Source organism: Pseudorca crassidens, chromosome 7, assembly GCF_039906515.1.
Source record: "Pseudorca crassidens isolate mPseCra1 chromosome 7, mPseCra1.hap1, whole genome shotgun sequence".
Taxonomy (NCBI): domain Eukaryota; kingdom Metazoa; phylum Chordata; class Mammalia; order Artiodactyla; family Delphinidae; genus Pseudorca; species Pseudorca crassidens.
In genome coordinates, this window is record NC_090302.1 from 114,120,308 (window position 1) to 114,148,040 (window position 27,733).

Consider the following 27,733-nt stretch of genomic DNA (forward strand, 5'->3'; position numbering starts at 1 on the left):
ACGTCCTGGAAAGTGCTCCTCTGAGGCGGGAAGGTGCCCGCACGGCGCTGTGACCAGACGGACCGTGTGGCAGCAACGCTCGTGGCTCTGCAGGTCTGCTCTGGACCGCAGCGTCTGACCGCACGGCCCTCTGTGCCCTGACAACTCCACAGCCCTCCTGCATTTACAGGGAAGGGGGAGGGCACCCCTGGTCCTGTCTCCCCTCCAAATTCACACCGATCAGTGGACGTGTGAGTGAGTCGAGACCCAGCGCCCTGGCGTCCTCCTGCCTAGTTCCCTGCCTCGGCACTCAGTGTCACCTCTGTGCTGGTGGGTCCCGAGTCTGTCTCCAGCCCCCTCCTCATGCAGCCGCGGCCTCCAGGCAGCTGCCACATCCTTGCTTACTTCATCCCAGGAGACAGCTCTCCTGCTGGCTTTCTTCCACATCAGGGCCCCGGATGCTGGAACCTGCGAGCTGCCTTTTATTCTCCTCCCTTACTCATCACCCCCTTAGGGCCAGGGACCATCACAAAGGCCCAGGGCGGGAGTTCCCCAGTGTCCTAAAACCAGTGGACACAGCAGGTTCTTGGCTCTGTAACTACGTGGCCAAAGTGCTTTTGGAAAATTACTCTGCCCTCCATCGAACTCCACCTTCACGGTTATTTATTAAGTAATCGTTTCCTCTACCGCCAGCATTTAGTTATCTGACAAATACTTGGATACTTCCCAGGTGCCAGGAACAGCTGCAGGTGTTTCAGCAACATTACCCTTTTCTGTCCTCACGACAGCCCTGTAAGGAGCCCACGGTCACTGTCCCATCAAGGGATGAAGGGCTCCGAGGTGCAGACAGCACGACTCTTTCTCGGGCTGCCTGCTCACCCAGCCTCACTTCTAACATCCGCCATTTTCTCTGGACGTGTCACCTGTTCACGCGCCCCCTTGTCCCACTCGCTGCCCCCAGGCTCACTCAGGGCTCCCCCCTCCCCTCACGCTCTGCAGGATGCTTGTTATTTGACTGGCGCGTTGCCCCAACTAGACTGTGAGCTCCTAGACGTCAGAGGTCACCAAGATACTCGTTTATCTTTCTCAAGTGCTGAGTAAAAATATAGCTGGTACTCAGGAACTACTATTTAATGAAAGCAGAACGATACCTATCTATTGCCATTAGCCAAGAAAAAAGAAGAAAGTTACCTAGAGGTGCCTTTTGCTTTTCTATAGCTATGCTGAGTACGTATTTTTCTCTCTTCACTGGGAACAGCATACCACATATACCTGCGGGCAGAAATCCTGTTTTCTGGTTCCTCAGACGAGGGGTCGGGGTCCACATCCTCCCTGCCGCTGGCTTTCGTGGAGGAAGCTTCACTGGCACGCCACGCCCGCTTATTTATGTCACGTCTGGGGCTGCACCCTCACTCCAGTGGAAACCTGACGGTTTGTCACAGAGCCCACGTGACATGCAAACGCCAAAGGGTTTACTGTCTGTCCCTTTATGAGCAAAGCTGCTGACCCTTGTTACAGACAAAACAAGCATTTGAATAGGAGACACTACCGCTCACTGTTTTCATCCTTAACTTGAATTTCCTTTTCTCTATGAATTTTCTTGACACTTTTTGTGTACTTTTAAAATTAACCATCTACCTATGCTATGGGATCAGAACCCAAGAACACGTAATGTACTCTGCATCCCAACACAGGTGCAAGGGTACCCGGGAAGAGTGGACAAACGTGGCGAGCACTGAAAACTTTCTTTCCTTTTCGGAAAGCTGCTTCTGCATCCCAGTCTCCCGCTGTGATCCACATCTCTGAACGGTTCACAGAGGCGTACAAAACCGTAAGTCCCAGCGACTGGTGGCGCTCTGGCCGAGTGTGCGTGTTGTCACCTAGATTTTCCGGGTCGAGGGAGGTGAGAAGAGGCTTGGTGATGTAAGCAGGTCATCCCCAAGCCCTATTCCTGGTTCCGAGGGTGCAGACAGCGTTTAGCTCCAGTGGCTGCTCTAAGGCAATGACAGGACAGAGGGCCTTCTCATCACTCACCATCCATCACGCAAAGCCGTCAGGTGATGAATTAAAATCACACACTTTCAGTGTGAAGGTGGGGTGACGTCCAGGTGATGAGTTAAGATCACACACTTTCAGCGTGGAGGTGGGGTGACGTCCCGGTGATGACTTAAGATCACACACTTGCAGCGTGGAGGTGGGGTGACGTCCAGCTTTCACTTGAACTTGTCTGGGTCCAGCCTCAATCTTGGCTTCTGGGAACCACAACTGTCTGTCCTGGCCCTCACTTCTGATTCCGCTGCCCGGAACCTGCTTGACTCCCGGCCCTCCCAGGATGTGACCCCAACAGCCCTCGGGAGCTCTGACTCTGATACCGGGGGAGGGTCTCCGCCATCTGCCGACAGCCAGCGCGGCTCCCTCTGAGCTCCAGCAGCACATGCCCCGGGCTCCCTGTCATCGTGGCCCCGGGCCCACTGTGCTGGGCACCTGCGCCCCTGGCTCTGGGGTCCTCCTGCCCGGGGCGGCAGCCACAACGAGACCTGCACGCGTCTCTGCTGGAGCCCGAGTGTCTCTCCACCAGCCCCGTCTCTGCCCCACTGCATCAATCTGCTCCCAGGAGACTGGACACAACTACGGGGTGGAGGAGAGTTCAAACCTCACTCACCTTCTCGAATCTCGCACTGCTCCCTCCTCCATGGGGAACCACTGCCCAGAACCGTCTAATTTTTATTCCTCGCTGGCGTTAGGAAAGGCCCGGGGACCAGCGGCCTCACCTCTTGGAACCCACATCCAACAACTCGGTCGTCACGAACGCTAAAAACAAGCCAGCAGAGTACTGGTGGCTCTTTCTTCTGGGTAAGTTTCATTATGGTGTCACTGAAATTTCTGAATGTTTTCAAACGCACACTCTTGTCAATGGCTCTTTTTGAAGCAACATATATGCACGTATGCGTAGCCGTGTGCACACGGGGGTGTGGGTGGGTCACAGGTGTCATCTTTGGCACTGGCTTGTGGATAATCCTCACGGCTAACCACCCGGGGTGTCCATGGCCAGTGCTCTCACAGCAACTCATTACAGAAGGGAAAAGGACCACACGTGTGAGCGAAAACCCCAGAACAACAAAGCCGCTGATGGTATTACAGTAATATGAATAGGAAGATATTTACCTCGTCGCTAGTATTCCATAAGGTAAGGGAAGAGTGGGAAAGCTGGGTTAAGATCTTCAGAGGGGAAGCCAGCGCCAGCCAGGACCGCGGCTCCCAGTCAGCGCCCACCCGCGGTGCCTGGGGACACGGTCGGCAGGAGAAGGTCGTGCTCCGCGCAGGACGGGGAGAGGACACCTCGACCGGCAGACGCGCAAAACCACGCTCAGAATTCACAGGACGTCAGAAGTGAGGAAAAGGGGACAGGGCAGAATTCAGGCCAAATTAAAGAAGGAACTGGAAGGGAAAGTGATAAAGGTCGGAAAAGAGGAAATGAAATTACTGAGTCAAGTCATGACACTGACAATATTACGGGAGGTATTTGGAGTCTGGTACTGGACTAAGGATGTTCCCCTAATTGGAGGCTCTGATAAGTGGGTAGGAAATAGAATATATGACAGAGCGACAGGAGTTTCGCCGTGTGGTGCGTTAAACTCCAAAGGAATCACAGACTCTCATAACACGTGTTCATGGTTATCCTAGAATCCGTAAGGTTATGAAAGGAGTGTGTGGGTATCAGACACTGAAATTGAGTGTGTACTTCTAAACTGTAAAACTAGGCAATATTCCACCACTGAGATGAAAGAATGTTTTCTTCCCAACATTCTTTATATTGGAGAGTTTCAAATGAACAGTTCCTCAAGAAGAAGAGTGATTACAGGTTTGTAATGCAGTATATAAAAACTGAAAAGCAAGATGGCAATAGGGTCCTTTTATTTCCATATAGAAAGAAGAGCAACAATGCTCTTTTAATCCAAAGGGTAATTCGGGGTAAGGGCTACAATGCAGTAAATATACAACTCCTTATGGATCAACTAAAATGGGACCATCAGCAGCGGATAATTTAAGAAGAGGAGATACGGTCTGACGTCGCGCTTAACTCATTTAGATCAATGAAACCCTTGTAGGACCCCCATTTTTCTTGCTGAATCATATCATGATCTCATAAGTGTTGATAACATTAAAAATTCAGTATCATCATATTCTTAGCAAGTGTTAAGAGCCAGTGTGCCTGGGTCCAGTGCTGGCTCCTGCCTTTAACAACTCAGACAAGTTGTTCAGTCTCTCTGGGTGCAGTTTTCTCAACTGTAAAATGAAAATAATAGTGGCATCTTCCTTCCAGTGACAGAGGAACAAATGAGCTGATATTTCTGAGGTATTTAGGACGGTGTCAGCACTATGTAAATGTTTATGGTGTAAACATCGATTGAGTATCTACTGCCCTGAAAGGATTCAACAACAGCTCAATCACATTTAGGACCAAGTGTGCAAATATAAAAGCTTAAGCCTCTAGACTGATTCTTTAAATTTATACTCGGGTCCCATAATGGGCCAAGCACACTGGATGCAGTGATTACACGAGGCGCCTCATCTATCTACCCTGAACATAGCATACTGACAACTGGATCACTTCTGTAGAGATTAGGACGTCCTTTCGGAGATGGCTGGGTGATGATTACATCTGCTAAAAGCTGTCCAGCCTCCCATGGTCTCCCAGGGCTCAGACTCTGTGAGTTACAAACAAGAGATCTCACTTTTCTGGAGAAAAAACACAGAAGAGATCAGAGGAAGGATGAGGTCCCTGGACTGGCGTCTCGCGCCCTCCCCCAGGCACCCCAAGTTCATCCACGAGGGAGAAAAGAGGACACGGAAGGATGGTCTGAGGTTGGGTGAGCCTGGGACCCCCGCTGGGTTCTTCGAGCTGACTGTGAATAGGCTGAGATTACTCTAAGCCTTCAGCAGAGGTATTTCCTTTCGCCCAAGCCAGCTGACTCCCTGAGTTTAGTGCAGGATAGAGATTCCAGGAGCGGGCGGGGCCCCCAGAAGTAAGTGCTAGTTAGACCTTGTCGAGTGAGAAGGTGGTGACCACCCCGGGCGTGCAGAGGGCAAAGTGAGCACCACTGAGACCTGTTCTCCCAGGAAGAAATCACTGCCACACTGGGGCGGGGGGACTTGGGGAGAGAAAGGAAAGTCTGTTCTTGGATTAACAACTGAACCGTCTAGTCTTGGTTTTCTCATCCGTGAGCTGGGTGGGTCTCCAGGGGCTGACGGTCTCCAAGCCCCTGCCACCACGGGTATTATCGCAGTCGAACACACAAAGCCCTGGAAACCACTGGGTTTCTCTCCTTCCTGACCCCTCCGACTTCTGCTGTCACGAAGGTGTCCTGTCCTTACTCATCCCTTCAGACTGAAAATCTACCAGCCTGGAGGCCACGTCTGCTAGTCTGAGTCTGAGGGATGTGAAATACACTGCTTTTCGTTGATGTGCTAATGAAGATGGCCGGAGGGCAGCCCTCTAACTCAAGGTGGCATCTGTACATTTTCCTAAACCCTGTCTCCCCTGACACGTTTATCCTGGGGCAGAGATGCTGTCTCGGGCCCAGGCAGCAGGAGAGCTTCCGTCAAGGCTGGCCTACGGAGCAATAAAAGGGACAGAGCAGTATTACAGTGTTCCCCAAACACATGGTGGCTGTGCCTTCAGCTGCTCCTCTGTATCTGTCCTCCCCAGGCTGCCCTGAGTCTTACTGAGCCGTCTTAGTCTTATATTAACACTACTCGGAAGGCTGAAAGGCTCCGTGGCCTGTCTTCTCTCTCTCCCACTATTTTCCTGATAAACCTCCATCAGGACCAATCTCTATGTGAGATGACAGACACTGTGTGTGTGTGTGTGTGTGTGTGTGTGTGTGTGTGTGTGTGTGTGTGTGTGTGTGTGTGTGTGTGTGTGTGTGTGTGTGTGTGTGTGTGTGTGTGTGTGTGTGTGTGTGTGTGTGTGTGTGTGAGAGAGAGAGAGAGAGAGAGAGAGAGAGAGAGAGAGAGAGAGAGAGAGAGAGAGAGAGAGAGGGAGAGAGAGGGAGAGAGAGGGAGAGAGAGGGAGAGAGAGAGAGAGAGAGAGAGGGAGAGAGAGAGAGAGAGAGAGAGTCCCTCTTTGCTTTTTTTTTTTTTTTTTTGCAGTACGCGGGCCTCTCACTGTTGTGGCCTCTCCCGTTGCGGAGCACAGGCTCCGGACGCGCAGGCCCAGCGGTCATGGCTCACGGGCCCAGCCGCTCCGCGGCACGTGGGATCCTCCCGGACCGGGGCACAAACCCGCGTCCCCTGCATCGGCAGGCAGACTCTCAACCACTGGGCCACCAGGGAAGCCCCCTCCTTGATTTTTCAATGATACTCGGCCAAAGTCATATGAATATTTAAAATGGAGGAGAAAACTATTACTTCTCGTCATCAAGTAAGCTGTGGCTAGCTTAACTGGAATTTAGTGCACAGAGATTAAATCTAACAGATTGGGAGTCCAAATTATCAGTGTACTAGGAATATTTAAAATGTAAAGAAACTAAGCAAATTTTAGCAAATCAAATCCAACTGTGTATATAAAGGATAAAACATCATGGTGAAGTGGGGTCATTTAATACTTGAAAATCAATCAACATAATTCACCATAGTTTAGAAAACTATATGATCATCTCAACAGAGGCAGAAAAAGGCATTTTACAAAATCTAACATTCTGATAAAAGTTCACAGTAAACTAGAAATAGGACGGGACTTCCTCAATCTGATAAAGAGTATCTATGGAAAACCACAGCTAACATCATACTTAATTATGAAAGACAATGCTTTCTCCTTAAGATCAGGGACAAGCCAGGGACGTCCGCTCTCACCACTTCTATTCAACGTCTTCTTGAAAGCTTGGCCACTGTCATATGGCACGAAAAAGAAATAACAGGCATCTAGTTTGGAAAGGAGAAGTAAAACTGTCCATTTGCAAACAACACTATAGTCTATGTAGAAAATCTGACGGAATTTATTTTAAAAAAGCTACTAGTGCTTCCCTGGTGGCGCAGTGGTTGAGAGTCCGCCTGCCAATGCAGGGGACGCGGGTTCGTGCCCCGGTCCGGGAAGATCCCACATGCCGCGGAGCGGCTGGGCCCATGAGCCATGGCCGCTGAGCCTGCGCGTCCACAGCCTGTGCTCCGCAACGGGAGAGGCCACAACAGTGAGAGACCCGCATACCGCAAAAAAAAAAAAAAAAAAAAAAAGCTACTAGAATTAAGAAGCAAGTTTAGCAAGGTTGCATATTATAGGATCAATATACAAAAATCGATTGTATTTCTATATACCAGGAATGAACAATCAGAAACTGAAATTAAAATACCCATTTATGATAGCATAGAAATACAAACCACTTAGGAATAAATCTAACAAAAGATGTGCAAGATCTGACAACTACACACATAGCTCGGAGAAATTAAAGAAGACCTAGTAAATGGACAGGCTTACTTTGCTCATGAGTCAGAAGACTCGATGTTTAAAAGATGTTGATTCTCCTCAAATTGATCTATAGATGCAACACAATCTCAATTCAAACCCCAGCAGGCTTCTTGATAGAAATTGACAAGCTCATTCTAAAATTCATATCGAAATGCAAAGGACCTAGAATAGCCAAAACAGCTGTGAAAAAGAAGAAAGGTGAAGGACGGATGTGATCTGTTGCAGGATATGCTGTAAAGTGTCAGCAGCTGAAACAGTGTAGGACTGGCAAAAAGACAGACAGACTAATGGGACAGAAGAGAGTCCAGAAACAGACCCACACATCTATGGACAACCAACTTTTGACAGTTACAAAGGCAATGTAGCAGAGAAAGATAACCTTTTCAACAAATGGTGCTGGATATCCATATGATAGAGGAGAAGGAGAAGAAGGGGGTGAGGGGAAGGGGAAGAACTTCAATTTATACCTCACACCGTACACAAAAATTAACTCAAAATAGATTTTAGGTCTAAACCCATAGCATAAAACTATAATCTGTATGCCTGGAAGAAAACATAGGAGAAAATCTTTGTGAGTGGATTAGGCAAGATTTTCTTAGATACAACATCAAAAGTGTGATCCATGGAAGAAACTGATAGATCTGACTTCATCAAACTTAAAACTTCAGCTGTCATTGTTGGGAGAATTAAAAGATAATCCAGGCTTCCCTTGTGGCGCAGTGGTTGAGGGTCCGCCTGCCGATGCAGGGGATGCGGGTTCGTGCCCCGGTCTGGGAGGATCCCACGTGCCGCGGAGCGGCTGGGCCCGTGAGCCATGGCCGCTAAGCCTGTGCGTCCGGAGCCTGTGCTCCGCAACGGGAGAGGCCATAGCAGTGAGAGGCCCACAAAAAAAAAAAAAAAAAAAAAAAAAAAGATAATCCACACACAAGGAGAAAAAAATGTTCAAAGCACATATCTGATAAAAAAAACTTGTATCTAGAATATATAAATAATAAGAAACTCAATAATAAGAATGAGAAAGCAAACAATCCAGTTAAAAATAGGCAAAAAGATTTAAACAGATACTTTACTAAGAAAGATACAGGTGGCAAATACATGCATGCAAAGATGCTCTAATCATTAGTCATTAGGGAAATGCAAATTCAAATCACTGTGAAACACCACTACATACCTATTAAAATGGTTAAAATTAAGAAAAATTGATGATACCAAATACTGGAAAGGATGTGGAAGACCTGGAACTCTCACACACGGATTGCGGGAATGTAAAGTGATATATACCATTTTGGAAAACAGGTTGGTAGTTTTTTAAAAAGTCAAAAAACATTCACCTGTTATACAACTTAGTTGTTTCACTCCTAGGATTTTTTTTTTTTTTTTTTTTTGCGGTACGTGGGTCTCTCACTGTTGCGGCCTCTCCCGCTGCAGAGCACAGGTTCTGGACGCGCAGACCCAGAGGCCATGGCTCACGGGCCTAGCCGCTCCGCGGCATGTGGGATCCTCCCGGACCAGGGCATGAACCCGTGTCCCCTGCATCGGCAGGCTGACTCTCAACTACTGCGCCACCAGGGAAGCCCCTCACTCCTAGGTTTTTATCCAAGAGAACAGCATAAGTCCACCTAAAGACTTGTAGGCAGCAGGTTTCTTTTAATAATAAAAAATTGGAAACAATTTAAATATCTATCAACTGCATGTATAAACAAATTGTGATATATCACGTGGAGAGACATATCACATATATTATATATATGTGTGTGTGTAGATATATTCCATTACCTCTATATTCCATGATATATATATGGAATCCAATTCATCAATAAAAAGAAATAAACTATTATACATGCAATATGAAGTTTAAAATAATTATGCTGAGTGAGAGAAGGCAGACAAAAGAAGAGTAGATATAGTATTACTGCATTTATATAAACTCTAGAAAGTGGAGGTAAATGTGTCGTGACAGAAAGCAGACGAGTGGTTTTCTGGGAGGAGTGGGGGGCCGGAGGGGGGGTTCCCCAGGGGTGGGAAGACACTTTTCAGAATGGTGGGCGTATCTGCTACCTTGATTGTGGTGATCATTCCAAGGGTAAATACACATGTCAAAACTTATCTAACGGTACCCACTAGACACATGCTATATTTATTGTTTGTCGATTAAATCTAAAAAGTGTTAAAAATTACCTGAAATGAAAACAATCCACCAGGATGTGAATCCTGTAAGTTAGAGCAATGTGATCACTTTTCAGGGTGGCAGGGAAGTGGGGTGGGCACACGGCAAGAGCTTTCTTGACCTGAGGGGTGATACCAGGGCGCTTGTGTTATAGGCATTCATAGTCTGTGAATTCAGTGTATATTCAAGGTAGACAATGACTGTTTTTTATAACTATTAAGCCCTATATTTGTTTTGCATGGTTTTCTGTATTTGTGTTTTATTTAACAATAAAAAGATTTTTTAATCCTAAAAAAAAAAAAACCCAGCAAGTTAAGAAAATAGTGGCTTGAGAGGAAGAGACGCATAAAAGGTTGACCAAGCTGATGATAGGCACATTTCCAGCCTTTATTCCCAAGGCTGCACAGGACTGAGGAAAAGGAAACTGAAATGATGTGTGGTCCAATTGAAACGGAGTTAAACAGACGTGTTCCAGGGCTGAGCATTTAATGACCATTTCCTCAGTGTGAGGGGAGCTCAGTAAATGCTATCTGAAGCGGGTGTGTCCCTGTGACCTCTCCGACCTGAGTGGGGACAGGCAGTGGGAGGGGTCTGCAGGGACCTTATCAGGGCCGAAGGGCGAGGGCAAAGAGAAATGCAGATCAAAACTACAGGGAGGTACCACCTCACACCGGTCAGAATGCCCATCATTAAAATGTTTACAAATAACAAATGCTGGAGAGGGTGTGGAGAAAAGGGAACCCTCGTACACTATTGGTGGGAATTTTAATTGGTGCAACCAGTATGGAGAACAGTATGGAGGTTCCTCAGAAAACCAAAACAGAGCTACCATATGATCCAGCAATCCCACTCCTGGGCATATACCTGGAAAAGATGAAAGCTGTAATTTTAAAAGATACACGCACCCCAATGTTCATGGCAGCACTATTTACAATAGCCAAGACATGGAAGCAACCTAAATGTCCATCGACAGATGAATGGATAAAGAAGATGTGGTATGTATATACAATGGAATGTTACTCAGCCATAAAAAGAACAAAATAATGCCATTTGCAGCAATATGGGTGGACCTAGAGATTATCCTACTAAGTGAAGTAAGTCAGACAAAGACAAATATATGACATCACTTATATGTGGAATCTAAAAAAATGATACAAATGAACTTATTTACAAAACAGAAACAGACTCACGGACATAGAAAACAAACTTACGGTTACCAAAGGGGAAAGGTGGTGGCGGGGAGGGATAAACTGGGAATTTGGGAATAACCTATACACACTACTATATATAAAACAGATATGCAGCTCAATATTAAAAAATCAAACAACCCAATCCAAAAATGGGCAGAAGACCTAAACAGACATTTCTCCAAAGAAGATATACAGATGGCCAACAAACACATGAAAAGATGCTCAACATCACTAAACACTAGAGAAATGCAAATCAAAACTACAATGAGGTATCACCTCACACCGGTCAGAATGGGCATCATCAGAAAATCTACAAACAACAAATGCTGGAGAGGGTGTGGAGAAAAGGGAACTCTCTTGTACTGTTAGTGAGAATGTAAATTGGTGCAGCCACTATGGAGAACAGTATGGAGGTTCCTTAAAAAACTAAAAATAGAATAACCATATGACCCAGCAATCCCAATACTGGGCATATACCCTGAGAAAACCATAATTCAAAAATACACATGCACCCCAACGTTCCCTGCAGCCCTATTTACACCAGGTCACGGAAGCAACCTAAATGCCCACCGACAGACGAATGGATAAAGATGTGGTACATATATATAACAGAATATTACTCAGCCATAAAAAGGAACAAAATTGGGTCATTTGTAGAGACGTGGATGCATCTAGAGACTGTCATATAGAGTGAAGTAAGTCAGAAAGAGAAAAACAAATATCGTATATTAACGCATATATGTGGAACCTAGAAAATGGTACAGATGAACCGGTTTGCAGGGCAGAAATTGAGACACAGATGTAGAGAACAAACTTATGGACACCACGGGGGGAAAGCAGGGGGAGGGTGGTGGTGGGATGAACTGGGAGATTGGGATTGACATGTATACACTGATGTGTATAAAATGGATGAGTAATAAGAAAATAAACAAACATTAAAAAACACATAAACAAAAACAAACAAAAATAAAACAGATAAACACTAAGGACCTACTGTATGGCACAGGGAGCCCTACTCAATATCTTGTAATAACCTATATGGGAAAATAATCTGAAAAAGAATATATATGTGTGTATACACACACACACAGGCACACATATATAACGGAATCACTTTGCTGTACACCAGAAACTAACACAACATTGTAAATCAACTATACTTCAATAAACAACAACCAAAAAAAAATCTTAAAAAAAGGGGGGCGGGGAGCAGGAACCCCCGCACTGGCGGTGTGTGACCAGCTGGGGTCGCAGTCTGATTCCACCCCCCGGAAGAGCGCTTGTCTGCCATCTGCCTCTCTTCCCTCATTCTTCATGCGGTGACCCCATATGAAATTTTGTGAGAATCCAGTGAGAAACGTCTATCCAGCACTAAGAGATGATGTCTGACATGCAGAAAACAGGTGACTAGTATCATAAGTGAATTTTAAACTCACAAGCTTCGCATCTTTGTAGCTAAACCAAGGAACGTGGTTTAAAAAGGCTGCATCCCAGCCTATTTCTAGGGCCGTGATAGGAACCTGCCAGAAGAAGCTCCTGCCAGGACATCCATTTAGAGCATGTTTCCACTGCGGCTGCTCCACACACAAGGACTTTGGCAGAGAGGGCAGCCTGGGCTGAAGTTCACGGCGCAGTTACACTCCTCACGCAGCAGCTTCTGGGATTCAATCCTAAATATGGGTCTGAAGTTCAGGCAAAGAGGGTAGTATCCTTAAGTTCTAATTCTGCTTTTAAAACCTGCCATAATATTGAGGGTCATGCTCTGAATATTAAATCTGAAAAGCTCTACAGTAGGAGGTACTACCAAACATTTGTTTTTACTGTATTTTGCATACTTATGTCTAGGGATTCACGCGAACACATGTCAAAGTAATGTGTTAACCATCTCTTCCAATGGAGTAAGATAGGTACTTTTGAGGTGAGAATTCTGAGGATTACCTATTTGCATTTGGTTTCAGAGGCTCTTTTGGTTCTTAGGAACTTGTTCATTGGTCCCTGAAGCTCTGGCTTTATCTAAGTGTATATAGAAAATGGGGCTTCCGGAGAACTTTGGAGATGTTCATGGAAAGTCACGAAGAATCACTTGACTGAGGGCTGGTTTGGAGAAGAGCAGAAAGGTCTGCTGCAGAGGAAAGAGAAAAGTACGGAAAAGACTCAGCGCTCCGTGAAAACCAGAGCCGCTTCCTTCTCCAGGAAGGCAGAAGCGAAGGTGAGTCCTCTGCTTTGCTGGAATCGGCTCTGAGGGTCCACCTGCTGAACAAGTGGGCTGCACCGGAGAGCTCTGGGTCTGCGGCTCCCTGACTGCTGGTCGCCTACCTCCCGTGGCCCAGTACCGCGCTCAGACCTGGGGAGGGCCCCGCCCAAAGACACACAGACGTCTCTGCCCTGAACATCTGAACGAGGACCAAATCCCCGAACTAAGAAGCTTGTGGGCAATCAAGTTGGAAAGTTCCCAGCAAGGGCCTGACTCTGCACACCGGGTTTGGGAGCCCAGGCCGCTAGGGACGGGGCAGGGGCGCCGGGGGGTGGAACCACAGTGACTGGTTCTCCCATGCCCCTTTTCTCTGACCCTGCGCCCCCCAAAGACACTGGAAGAGCGGGAACAGACGGGGGGCCTGCCTACCCCGTGAGAGCCCTGCACACGCAAGGAGGCGTGTGCGGGCCGCAACTGGGAGGTGACAGACGTGGACGGCAGGATGTATGTTCTCAATCTGGGATAAGTCAAGGCCGCAGGATTTCACACCAGGTTGTGCCACGAAGAACATCACCCACTCAGTGGAAACGCACGTGTCCTCCCCTGAGCCCTGTGGCTCCCTCAGTGCCCTCGGCCTCTTCTGGCCGCCTGCTCCCCTGGAGATCTGTCACCTGGGAGGGAGCCGCAGCGTCACGTCGGGCCATGCACGGCAGACGTGAAGGGCTTCCTTCTGTCCCCAGGCCCCGCAGCGTCTGGAGCGGAGGCCGCCTCGGGCCGCGAAAGGCTCAGGCCCAGAGCAGGCAGGGTGCGCGGAGGGGCCCAGTGGCCTGCCGCCCAGACCCAGGGCCTCCCCAGCCTCCATGCTCAGCCGTCACCTAGGGGCTCTGCCCTCTCCCAGAGCTCACACGGACAAAGCACATCACCCAGCGTCGCTATGAGGACAGCGTGAACCAACGTCTCTGGACGGTGCTCGCTCGCAGGCAGACGTGCACATCCACGTGCTTCCAAGACTGAGCGAGCTTGAAAATCTGATTTATACGAGCAAGGAGAACAGCTTGTCTTTAATGATGGACTGGGGTAAAATAGATGTTCTTTACTGGAAAAGTCACCAACAGACACACAAAACAACGCCATTCAAATTAGCTGCCTTGGCCGCACTTATTTTTATATTAATGTAGTCTGTGTGCTCCAAAAGTAAATCGTGTCTGTTACACATTCTTAAGGAAAACAATTTTAATAAACAGAACATATGCCTGTGAATCACGAACAGACAAGCATATAAACGTTTGTAAGAAACTTTGCTCAGATCCATTGTCTTGAGTCTACCAAAGACTCTTCCTTCTACTGTTAACCTTGACCTTTATTCCAACAGCCCATCTGCCCTGTCTTAGAGCAAAGCGTCCCAGGTACAGGGTGATTAATCTGAGCATCAGAGATGAGCCACTGCCAGTACAGCGGCTGACGTAGCTCATCCTTTTTTGACCAGGACTTCAGATGCTACAGTTTGGCCAACTAGACTTTGCCCGTTGATGTTTGGCTCCCAGGGTGGGAATGCCCCTCAGTTAGCACAGCCAGCTCTGTACTCTCACACGTTGTAAATGATCTGTGTCCAAGAGCGGCAAAAATACAGCAAAGGGAACGCTGTGTTCTGATGGAAGGGGGATGGGAGAGGAAGTCAGGCAGGCTTCACGGAGGAGGTAATGTTTGAGGTGTGCATTGAAGGGTGAATAGGAGTTTTTAGGGAATAGGATGGATAACAGCTGGGCAGTGGTCAGATACAAGGCTGGAAAGCTTGGCCGTTGTAGGATGAAAACCAGCCCTCGACTGAGGTCTGCTTTGGGTACAAGGATGTTCGGAAGGGAAGTGACATCAGATACATGGAGTGTCGTCAACATCAGCATGTAGGAAGACCATACACGTTGACATTTTTGTAAAAACTATTTTGTCTGAAGTGACATAAGCAAAGTTAACTGTTCTCTCTGGGTACTGCTACTCTGGAAGCTATTCTTTTAGTTTTTTACATTACCAGGAGTATACACTATATGTATTATGAAAGGGAAAAGTCATTAAACGTGCATGTATGGAACAGGGGACGAGTGAGTGAAGAGTAGTTGGCATGGATGGAACCCGGTGGCATCAGCTGACCACGAACACGCTCTGCGGTCTGTGCCACACGGTAGCCGTGGCGGCTGAGACACTCACCTAAAGGAAGCACAGGGTCCAGATGACAGGCCCAACTCTTCTCACGGTCCCAAGGCTCCCACCTAGTCCTGGGGACAATTTAAAGAGATGGAGCTGTTTGTCCGGAAAAGGGCCGTCAGGATAAGGAGGCTGCCGGAAAGCCAAGTCATAAAAGGAAGATTTGTGATGGCCTGAGGTGCTTCCCCTGAAGAAGGGACGGCTCACGGGGTTCACGGCCACGGTCAAATACTTGATGAGCTGCCACGCAAGAGATAAGCCTCGGCCTCGGTCAGAACCGACACCGAAGCGGGAACTTAGAGGGAGGACAGTTTTCGCTGGACACAGGAAGAACAAGGGTAAATCACAATGTTACGGCGAGGGGAGACTGAGGTCATATCCCACAGCCTCATTGAGGACAAAAGGGACTCATTTTGAGGCCCAGTGACTTGTCCCCAAGACCCTTGAGCGGGTCAGTAGGAGAACAAAGGCCGAAGCAATTCCCAGGCCTCCAAGGCCAACGCTCTTCTCTCCCTCACCCAGCCATGCGGCCTGCTAGCCCCTGCAGACACCCAAGAAACGGCTTGGCTTTCCCAGGAAGTGGCTCCCGGACTCCAGGTGTGTCCCAGCACAGGCTGGACGGCCACTTGCCAAGAGAGCCCCCAGGTTATGTCTGCAATGGTGGAACGGATCTTCTCTAAGAGCGCTTTCAAGTCTAGCTGCTACTGCATGACTTTTGGAAATAACCTGACGATTAGGGTTGTGTTTAACAGAGCTCTCATATTCATTAAAGAGCAGTCTAGTTGATTTATGATGTTGTGTTAATTTCTGCTGTACAGCAAGTTGACTCAGTTATACACATACATACATCCTTTTTCATATTCTTTTCCATTATGGTTCATCTCAGGATACTGAATACAGTTCCCTGCGCTGTACAGTAGGACCTTGTTGTTTGTCCATCCTATGTATAATAGTTTGCATCTGCTTTTCCCAAACTCCCAATCCTTCCCTCCCCCTCCCCCTTGGCAACCACCAGTCTGTTCTCTATGTCCCTGATTCTATTTCTGTTTCATAGACAGGTTCATTTGTGTCATATTTTAGATTCCCCATAAGTGATCTATTTCTAATTCAAATATACTTCAATAAAAAATAAATTAAACAATAAAAAGGGAAGTCTAGGAACTTAGGAATAGTGGTTGGCATACAAAGAAGGTGGAGGGAAGGTCTTAGTAGTCGCTGGTTTCTCACCAGGACCCAACACGGTTAGGTTATCATCAGGAGGATTATGTTGGTACTGCACCCCCCATGCCTCACATTTGCTGGGAGCCAGGGGCGTGTTGAGTGAGAAGCAAACTGCCTTTCTGCTTTGCTCCCCACCCTGCCAACTAGAAGGCATGATGTCCCTACGGAAAGAGATGGAGTGCAGATGGGTGTGCCCCGAGTGATGGCAGAGGGCCACCTGGAAATCGCAGGGCAGATTATAAAAACACTCCAAGCGGTTTCATTCACTTCGGCCCCTGCTGTCCTCTCCCCCTCCACCGTAGCCCCACACCCATTAGTAATTCAGCCGTTTGCCTGACTCACAATCCTAGGAAAAGGGCTGAAGTGCTGACCTCACCAGCAGCCTATCCAGACCCTGAATCTACCCTTAAAGAAGGTCCAGCCCAGGATTTCCCTCCTAAGCAGTGAACTGCAGATGGCAAGCTCATTCACTGAAGCTCTTTTCTGGCTCCCAGTATGTCTGTTCTCCAGGAAAGAGACGACGATCTTGGTGCAAAGCGAGCTGGCCCGCAAACCGGAATTGCTTCCGCAGCGGCAGCTGGCTCCGAACTTAACGTCCGAGAGCACGTGACGAAGTTCATCTCAGGCAGACGGTTCAAGAGATGCTTTGAGAGACGCTGGCACCTTCCCTCCAGGTCACTCTGCGTCCCGAGCCACCAGGCTCACCTGAATTGCCCTAAGCACCTCTAGATGAAACTCCCAGAGCATCCCTGCCCCGCCTTCCCTGTCCCTGCCCCAGTGGGGCTGGTCTGCAGCTCGTGTCCTGGGGCCATGATCAGGCAGCCTAGGAGGGGGCAGCTCTGGTTACTGAAACCCACTTTCTCCTCTTCCGCATCCTGTGCCACCACTTCCACATACTGAAGAATCTGCCTGTCAGATACTGTGCTGCCTCTTTGACACACAGTCTCTCACAGGTTCATCACCACTTTTACTCTCATCGTCCAGATGATTAATATCACTCGCCCGAGTCACCGCTACCAACTGCTGGAGGTGGAACCCAAACAAGCTACTTTGACTCCTGTGCCTGCTGCTGCAATAGACTGCCTGCCGGGAAGGACAGTCCTCCTCCTGCTTACACTGGACACTGTATTGAGGACAGCGTATGAAGCCCTGCTTCAAACGAGGAGAAGCTGTCATGCGGGAAAGCAAGTCTGGATGTGACGGAAACTCCGCCCGAGAGGAGGGTGGTGGGGAGATGGGGCGGGATATGTGAGGACCCAAAGGCAGGGTGGAGAGAAAGGGCCACACGGGGGTCAGAGGGGCTGGAAGGGAGCTTTCTGCCCGACACATGCACGGCAGCTGCAAAGGGTTTAGGGTAAACGTTCCAAGGGGGATTTTCTGATCCAGAAAAAGAAACATACAATGTTCCTAAGGGCCAAGGTATACAGGGAGGCTTGTGGCCCAGAGGTGATACATTTACAAAATATATTTATATTAAATATCATGGGTAACACAGATAAAGTAGCTACAGGAAAAAGAAAGAAAGAAAGAACCGGTCCTACATTAAATCATGCTGCTCTAGGTCCACTGATGAGAGGCCGCCCCTCACTGCTCCCTTAATTCACTCATCTGTTTATTCTTCAGCCCATCTCCCAGCATCGTTCCTGTAAGCCTGGGACTGGATTAAGAAGTCTGCCTTCGTTTCTGACATAGGCAGTATGCATGGATTAAAAAAGTAAATCAAAAATCACAACAGGGGCTTCCCTGGTGACGCAGTGGTTGAGAGTCCGCCTGACGATGCAGGGGACACGGGTTCGTGCCCCCGTCCGGGAAGATCTCACATGCCGCGGAGCAGCTAGGCCCGTGAGCCATGGCCGCTGAGCCTGCGCGTCCGGAGCCTGTGCTCCGCAACGGGAGAGGCCACAACAGTGAGAGGCCTGCGTACTGCAAAAAAAAAAAAAAAAAAATCACAACAAAAGCAGGACTTGCTTGGTGGTCAGTGGTTAAGACACTGCCCTCCCAATACAGGGGGCCCGGGCTTGATTCCCGGTCAGGGAACTAGATCTCACATGCATGCCACAACTAAGAGTTAGCATGACACAACTAAGGAGGCTGCATGCCACAAACAAGGAGCCCACGAGCTGTAACGAAGGAGGCCACAAACCGTAACTAAGGAGTCAGCCTGCCACAACTAAGACCTGGTGCAACCAAATAAAAATTAACTAAAAAATTACAAAAAAAGTGATTCCCAAACAAAAGTGATTATATCTTTAAGTATATATAGGAAGGGTCAGATGCAAAATATATCCTTGAAATAGAACCAGAAGCAATAAAATCAGTTGATAATATAAGCCTTTCAGGAATTAGAAGCATGTGAATAAAAGAGGCAAAGATAAACTGTTTTGTTAAAACTCTATTGTCTTAAAGGGAACTGAAAAGCAGTATGATTTTTTTAATTGCTCATTTAAACTGTTTGTTTATTTTTGGGGGGGCTGCGTTGGGTGTTTGTTGTGGTGCATGGGCTTCTCACTGTGGTGGCTTCTCTTGCTGCAGAGGATGGGCTCTAGGCACGTGGGCTTCAGTAACTGTGGCACACAGCCTCAGTAGTTGTGGTTCTCGGGCTCTAGAGCACAGGGCTCAGTAGTTGTGGCACACGGGCTCAGTAGCTGTGGCTCGTGGGCTCTAGAGTGCAGGCTCAGTAGTTGTGGCGCACGGGCTTAGTTTCTCCGCAGCATGTGGGACCTTCCTGGACCAGGGATCAAACCCACCTCCCCTGCTTTGGCAGGCGGATTCTTAACCACTGCGCCACCAGGGAAGCCCCAGTTTTTTAAAGTTTTAAGTTCAAAATGTGTAAATGCTCAATGAATCTTAGCATTGATATTATGGAGCAATTTAAAGAATCAGAATGAGTGAACATATGTGTTTGAGCTTTAAGTTATCTCACGCTGTTTACAATTATTACGAAACAAATTTCTACTGCCTCCTCAAAAATAGACTTGTCCTTCCTTCTTTCCCTGAAAACAAAAATCATAGGGAAATAAGACTTTTAGTTTCGAGAATGGAATAGAGAGCATTACACCGTAATAAGGTCTAAACACGGTTCATTAGGAAAGAATGCCTAGAATTATAACCCTTGGGCATCCAAGACAACGGGAGAAATAAAGAGAAAACCACGGGCCCTGCAGACACGAGGGCAAAGTGTTTCCTCAGGCCGTTTCCCAGGCATCTCCCGAGGAAGGAGTCACATGCCATACTGTTTTTCATGGGGAACAGTGAATGTGACCTTAACTGGAAAGAAAGGAGCTCAGAGTTTTAAATGCGGACAAAGCGGGGACTCGAGGGCGTCCCTACAGAGGAGCCCAGGCCCCAGGGCTCAGCGGGGAACCTTCCAGTGGAAGGAAGGCTGCTGCCTGAGAGCCAACGGCAAAATCCTTGGAAAACATGGTGGTAAAAACCCAGTCCACGGAAATGTGTGCCCTAAAGCTTTTCCTATGAAAAAGCAGAGACATTTCTTCTCCCCACAGCGCTCTACTGCCTAAGATGCTCAAGAACAGAACCGCTGAGAGATTCGAGGTTCAGGTTCAGGTAAACCTCTGTGACACCTGCACGTCCAGCAGCTTCTCTGGTTAAAAGAATGACTGAGAATAAGAAATGCATCACATAATGTTCTACACGTCACGCCACCTGCCTTCCTTCTGGTAATTCCCATTGCCCTACTGAGGCTGAGCCATTCACACGTCCCGGGAGCTCAGAACTCAGAGGGTAGCAAGGAAATCATTTAAAGTTATAAGAAAAGCAACAGGCACCCGTGTGCTCTGGGTTTAAATGTCAAGGGCCAGGCACCCAAGGGAGGAAACAGAAAAGCCTCCTCCCACCCTCCCGCAGCTGGGCAGTGGGTGTCTAGCCCCAGTAATGGGGCATCAGAGAATTTCCCAACATGCTCGTGGGTGGGGCATCCTCCCTGCTGCAGCCCCTTGTTCCAGGCCTTCCTTTCCTCACAGGTCCCCCTGCCTCCCAGGAGACAGACCCCAGGTGAGCAGGGTCTTTCAAGACTGAGCATCTACCCCAGAGACAGGAGTAACCTGGAAAAGCCAACGTGTGCATGGACCTAGAGATTATCCTACTAAGTGAAGTAAGCCAGACAGAGAAAGACAAATATCATATGATATCACTTATATGTGGAATTTAAAACATGAACTTACTTACAAAACAAAAATTGACCCACAGACGTAGAAAACAACCTATGGTTACCAAACAGGAAAGGAGGGGAGGGGGATAAATTAGGTGTTTGGGATTAACATATACATACTACTATATATAAAGGAGATAAACAACAAGGACCTGCTGTCTAGCACAGGGAACTCTACTCAATACTCTGTAATGGCCTATATGTGAAAAGAATCTTAAAAAAAAACAACAGTGGATATATTTGTGTGTGTGTATATATATATATATATATATATATATATAAAACAGATTCACTTTGCTGTACACCTGGAACACAACACTGTAAATCCATTATACTACAATTAAAAAAAAAAAAAAAACCTGGAGGAACCAAGATGGCGGAGTAGAAGGATGTGCTCTCACTCCCTCTTGCGAGAGCACCAGAATCACAACTAGCTGCTGGACAATCATCGACAGGACACTGGAACTCACCAAAGAAGATACTCCACGTCCAAAGACAAAGGAGAAGCCACAGTGAGATGGTAGGAGGGGTGCAATCACAGTAAAACCAAATCCCATAACTGCTGGGTGGGTGACTCACAGACTGGAGAACACTTACACCACAGAAGTCTACCCATTGGAGTGAAGGTTCTGAGCCCCACGTCAGGCTTCCCAACCTGCGGGTACGGCAAGAGGAGGAGGAATTCCTAGAGAATCAGACTTTGAAGCCTAGTGAGAACTGACTGCAGGACTTCAACAGGACTGGGGGAAACAGAGACTCCACTCTTGGAGGGCACACACAAAGTAGTGTGCGCATCGGGACCCAGGGGAAGGACCAGTGACCCCAGGGGAGACTGAACCAGACCTACCTGCTAGTGTTGGAGGGTCTCCTGCAGAGGCAAGGGGTGGCTGTGGCTCACCGGGAGGACAAGGACACTGGCAGCAGAAGTTCTGGGAAGTACTCCTTGGCGTGAGCCCTCCCAGAGTCTGTCATTAGCCCAACCAAAGAGCCCAGGTAGACGCCAGTGTTGGGTTGCCTCAGGTCAAACAACCAACAGGGAAGGAACCCAGCCCCACCCATGAGCAGTCAAGCAGATTAAGGTTTTACTGAGCTCTGCCCATAAGAGCAACAGTCAGCTCTACCCACCACCAGTCCCTCCCATCAAGCCTGTTAGATAGCCTCATCCACCAGAGGGCAGACAGCAGAAGCAAGAAGAACTACAATCCTGCAGCCTGTGGAACAAAAACCACATTCACAGACAGACAAGATGAAAAGGCAGAGGGCTATGTACCAGATGAAGGAACAAGATAAAACCCCAGAAAAACAACTAAATGAAGTGGAGATAGAAAATCTTCCAGAAAAAGAATTCAGAATAATGATAGTGAAGATGATCCAGGACCTCAGAAAAAGAATGGAGGCAAAGATTGAGAAGATGCAAGAAATGTTTAACACAGACCTAGAAGAATTAAAGAACAAACAAATAGAGATGAAAAATACAATAACTGAAATGAAAACTACACTAGAAGGAACTAATAGCAGAATAACTGAGGCAGAAGAATGGATAAGTGACCTGGAAGAGAGAATGGTGGAATACACTGCTGTGGAACAGAATAAAGAAAAAATAATTAAAAGAAATGAAGACAGCCTAAAGAGACCTCTGGGACACATTAAACGCAACAACATTTGCATTATAGGGGTCCCAGAAGGAGCAGAGAGAGAGAAAGGACCCGAGAAAATATTTGAAGAGATTATACTCGAAAACTTCCTTAACATGGGAAAGGAAATAGCCACCCAAGTACAGGAAGCACAGCGAGCTCCATACAGGATAAACCCAAGGAGAAACATGCTGAGACACATAGTAATAAAACTGGCAAAAATTAAAGACAAAGAAAAATTACTGAAAGCAGCAAGGGAAAAATGAAAAATAACATACAAGGGAACTCCCAAAAGGTTAACAGCTGATTCCTCAGCAGAAACTCTACAAGCCAGAAGGGAGTGGCATGATATATTTAAAGTGATGAAAGGGAAGAAGCTACAACCAAGATTACTCTATCTGGCAAGGATCTCACTCAGATTCTATGGAGAAATCAAAAGCTTTACAAACAAGCAAAAACTAAGAGAATTCAGCACCACCAAACCAGTTCTACAACAAATGCTAAAGGAACTTTTCTAAGTGAGAAACACAAGAGAAGAAAAGGACCTACAAAACCAAACCCAAAACATTAAGAAAATGGTCATAGGAACATACATATCGATAATTACCTTAAACGTGAATGGATGAGATGCTCCAAACAAAAGACACAGGCTTGCTGAAGGGATACAAAAACAAGACCCATCTTTATGCTGTCTACAAGAGACCCATTTCAGACCTAGGGACACATACAGACCGAAAGTGAGGGGAGAGAAAAAGATATTCCACGCAAATGGAAATCAAAAGAAAGCTGGAGTAGCTATACTCATATCAAATAAAATAGACTTTAAAAGAAAGAATGTTACAAGAGAAAAGGAAGGACACTACATAATGATCGAGGGATCAATCCAAGAAGAAGATATAAGAATTATAAATATATATGCACCCAACATAGGAGCACCTCAATACATAAGGCAACTGCTAACAGCTATAAAAGAGGAAATCGACAGTAACACAATAATATTGGGGGATTTTAACACCTCACTTACACCAATGGACAGATGATCCAGACAGAAAATTAATAAGGAAACACAAGCTTTAAATGATACATTAGACCAGGTGGATTTAATTGCTACTTATAGGACATTTCATCCAAAAACAACAGATTACACCTTCTTCTCAAGTGAGCATGGAACATTCTCCAGGATAGATCACAACTTGGGTCACAAATCAAGCTTCAGTGAATTTAAGAACACTGAAATCATATCAAGCATCTTTTCTGACCACAATGCTATGAGATTAGAAATGAATTATAGGGAAAAATACATAAAAAACACAAACACATGGAGGCTAAACAATACGTTACTAAATAACCAAGAGATCACTGAAGAAATCAAAGAGGAAATCAAAAAATAACTAGAGACAGATGACAATGAAAACACAACGATCCAAAACCTACGGGATGCAGCAAAAGCAGTTCTAAGAGGGAAGTTTACAGCTATACAAGCCTACCTCAAGAAACAAGAAAAATCTCAAGTAAACAATTTAACCTTAAACCTAAAGGAACTAGAGAAAGAAGAACAAACAAAACCCAAATAGCAGAAGGAAAGAAATCATAAAGACCAGAGCAGAAATAAATGAAATAGAAACAAAGAAAACAATAGCAAAGCTCAAAACTAAAAGTCTGGTTCATTGAGAAGATAAACAAAATTGATAAACCATTAGCCAGACTCATCAAGAAAAGGAGGGAGAGGACTCAAATCAATAACATTAGAAATGAAAAAGAAGAAGTTACAACAGACACTGCAAAAATACAAAGCATCCTAAGAGACTACTACAAGCAACTCTATGCCAATAAAATGGACAACTTAGAAGAAATGGACAAATTCTTAGAAAGGTATAACCTTCCAAGACTGAACCAAGAAGAAACAGAAAATATGAACAGACCAATCACAAGTAATGAAGTTGAAACTGTGATTAAAAATCTTCCAACAAACAAAAGCCCAGGACCAGACGGCTTCACAGGTGAATTCTATCAAACATTTAGAGAAGAGCTAACACCCATCCTTCTCAAACTCTTCCAAAAAATGGCAGAGGAAGGAACACTCCCAAACTCATTCTATGAGGCCACCATCAATCACCCTGATACCAAAACCAGACAAAGATACTAAAAAAAAGGAAAATACAGATCAATATCACTCATGAATATAGATGCAAAAATCCTCAACAAAATACTAGCAAACAGAATTCAACAAAACATTAAAAGGATCATACACCATGATCAAGTGGGATTAAACCCAGAGATGCAAGGATACTTCAATATACACAAACAAATCAATGTGATACAACATATTAACAAATTGAAGAAGAAAAACCATATGATCATCTCAATAGATGCAGAAAGAGCTTCTGACAAAATTCAACACCCATTTAAGATAAAAACTCTCCATAAAGTGGACATAAGGGAACCTGCCTCAACATAATAACGGCCATATATGACAAAGCCACAGCAAACATCATTCTCTATGGTGAAAAACTAAAAGCATTTCCTCTAAGATCAGGAAAGAGACAAGGAGGTCCACTCTCACCACTGTGATTCAACATAGTTTTGGAAGTCCTAGCCATGGCAATCAGAGAAGTAAAAGAAATGAAAGGAATACAAATTGGAAAAGAAGTAAAGCTGTCACTGTTTGCAGATGACATAATACTATACATAGAGAATCCTAAAGATGCCACCAGAAAACTACTAGAGCTAATCAATGAATCTGGTAAAGTTGCAGGATACAAAATCAATGCACAGAAATCTCTTTCATTCCTATACACTAATGATGAAAACTCTGAAAGAGAAATTATGGAAACACTCCCATTTACCATTGCAACAAAAAGAACAAAATACCTAGCAATAAACCTACCAAGGGAGACAAATGACCTGTATACAGAAAACTATAAGACACTGATGAAAGAAATTAAAGGCCATACAAAGAGATGGAGAGATATACTATGTTCTTGGATTGGAAGAATAATAATGTGAAAATGACTATACTACCCAAAGCAATCTACAGATTCAATGCAATCCCTATCAAATTACCATAGGCATTTTTTACGGAACTAGAACAAACCATCTTAAAATTTGTATGGAGACACAAAAGACCCTGAATAGCCAAAGCTGTATTGAGGGAAAAAAACGGAGCTGGAGGAATCAGACGCCCTGAGTTCAGACTATACTACAAAGCTACAGTAATCAAGACAATATGATACTGGCACAAAAACAGAAACACAGATCAATGGAACAAGATAGAAAGCCCAGAGATAAACCCACGCACCTATGGTCAACTAATCTATGACAAAGGAGGCAAAGATATATAATGGAGAAAAGACAGTCTCTTCAATAAGTGGTGCTGGGAGTACAGGACAACTACATTTAAAAGAATGAAATTGGAACCCTCCCTAACACCATACACAAAAATAAACTCAACATGGATTAGAGACCTAAATGTAAGACTGGACACTATAACACTCTCAGAGGAAAATATAGGAAGAACACTCTTTGACATAAATCACAGCAAGATCTTTTCTGACCCACCTCCTACAGTAATGGAAATAACAACAGAAATAAACAAATGGGACCTAATGAAACATCAAAGCTTTTGCACAGCAAAGGAAATCATGAACAAGACGAAAAGAAAATCCTCACAATGGGAGAAAATATTTGCAAATGAATCAATGGACAAAGGATTAATCTCCAAAATATGTAAACAGCTCATGCAGCTCAATATTAAAGAAACAAACAACCCAATCCAAAAATGGGCAGAAGACCTAAAGAGACATTTCTCCAAAGAAGATATACAGATGCCCAAGAAGCACATGAAAAGGTGCTCAACATCACTAATTATTAGAGAAATGCAAATCAAAACTACAATGAGGTATCCCCTCACACCAGTCAGAATGGCCATCATCAGAAAATCTACAAACAACAAATGCTGGAGAGGGTGTGGAGAAAAGGGAACCCTCTTGCACTGTTGGAGGGAATGTAAATTGATACAGCCACTACGGAGAACAGTATGGAGGTTCCTTAAAAAACTAAAAACAGAATTACCATATGATCCAGCAATCTCACTACTGGGCATATACCCAGAGAAAACCGTAATTCAAAAAGGCATGTGCACCCCAATGTTCATTGCAGCACTATTCACAATAGCCAGGTCATGAAGCAACCTAAATGCCCATCGACAGACGAATAGATAAAGAAGATGTGGTACATATACACAATGGAATATTACTCAGCCATAAAAAGGAACGAAATTGAGTCACTTGTTGAGACGTGGATGGATCTAGAGACTGTCATACAGAGTGAAGTAAGTCAGAAAGAGAAAAACAAATATCGTATGTTAACGCATGTATGTGGAACCTAGAAACATGGTACAGATGAACCAGTTTGCAGGGCAGAAGTTGAGACACAGATGTAGAGAACAAAAGTATGGACACCAAGGGGGGGAAACCGTGGTGGGGTGGGGATGGTGGTGTGCTGAATTGGGCGATTGGGATTGACATGTATACACTGATGTGTATAAAACTGATGACTAATAAGAACCTGCAGTAAAAAAAAAACAAACCAACAAGAAAAACAACTAATACTAAACTTTCTTTGGGTTATTTGTATGGAAATATCTTAATATAAATGTTTCAGACATTACATGAAAAATCTTATATGTTCTGGTATAATGTTATAAATCATAATTCTAGTTATTACTTTAAAATGTATATCTCAGAAATAACTAAATTTCCTTGTCAACTGCATTGTTATGAACTTTCATCAAACCTTTAACCGTGGTCATTTTTAAGTCTTTTGTCATTTACAGACAGTTCTGGGTGTTCTCTGATGCTTTTGCAAAATTGTTCCTATAAAAGGGTTTCATCTTCAAGGAATTCATGGAAAGGACTCTGACAAGGAAGTTAACTGACTATACTGCTAAACTGAATGAATAAGCATTTTCAGAACTCTAATGGAAAACTGATGAATTCATAAAAGTGCTAACAAAAGATTAAGATAAAAAAATTAATTACATGGGACTGAGTAAACTGATGAGGATGATAATAATTTTTGTGACTTTCTGTTTGAATAAAAAAAATAGAAAAAAAAAGCCTACAACTGAAGCAGGAAGGGACTCAGTTACCTGGAACATGTGAGCTGAGGTCTTCCCTCCCAACAAATAGAGCACACTGAGTTCACATGCTGTAAATAAAGGTGCTTTTCTGCACATGAATGGTGGTGTATTTTTAAAAAATATTTTATTTTTTTAATTTTATTTTATGTTGGGGTATAGTTGATTTATGTGGTGGTGTGTTTTAACACTTCCCAAACATGAATACACGGTGGAATGTTGAACTGTGGGTGGAAACAGGATAAGGCTGGTGGGTCAGCATCACTGAGCACATGGCGTTTTTACACGTTGCACCTAAGAATGCATTTGCACAGGTACATCAATGGATCTGCAGTCTAGCATTTATTTTTTGATGAGAGAAATGATTGACTGAAATGAC

General features: G+C 45.4%; 1 protein-coding gene and 1 long non-coding RNA gene across 9 annotated transcripts in view; one reads left to right on the forward strand and one right to left on the reverse strand.

The window, feature by feature from the left end:
• Window positions 1-16,081, forward strand: part of LOC137228246 (uncharacterized) — a 53,086-nt gene extending 37,005 nt beyond the window's left edge. The window contains exon 3 of the long non-coding RNA XR_010945223.1: window positions 16,017-16,081. This is a non-coding gene — a long non-coding RNA (uncharacterized lncRNA). The remainder of the gene's footprint in view (window positions 1-16,016) is intronic.
• Window positions 1-27,733, reverse strand: part of PALLD (palladin, cytoskeletal associated protein) — a 399,249-nt gene that overhangs the window by 121,713 nt on the left and 249,803 nt on the right. The window lies entirely within an intron of this gene.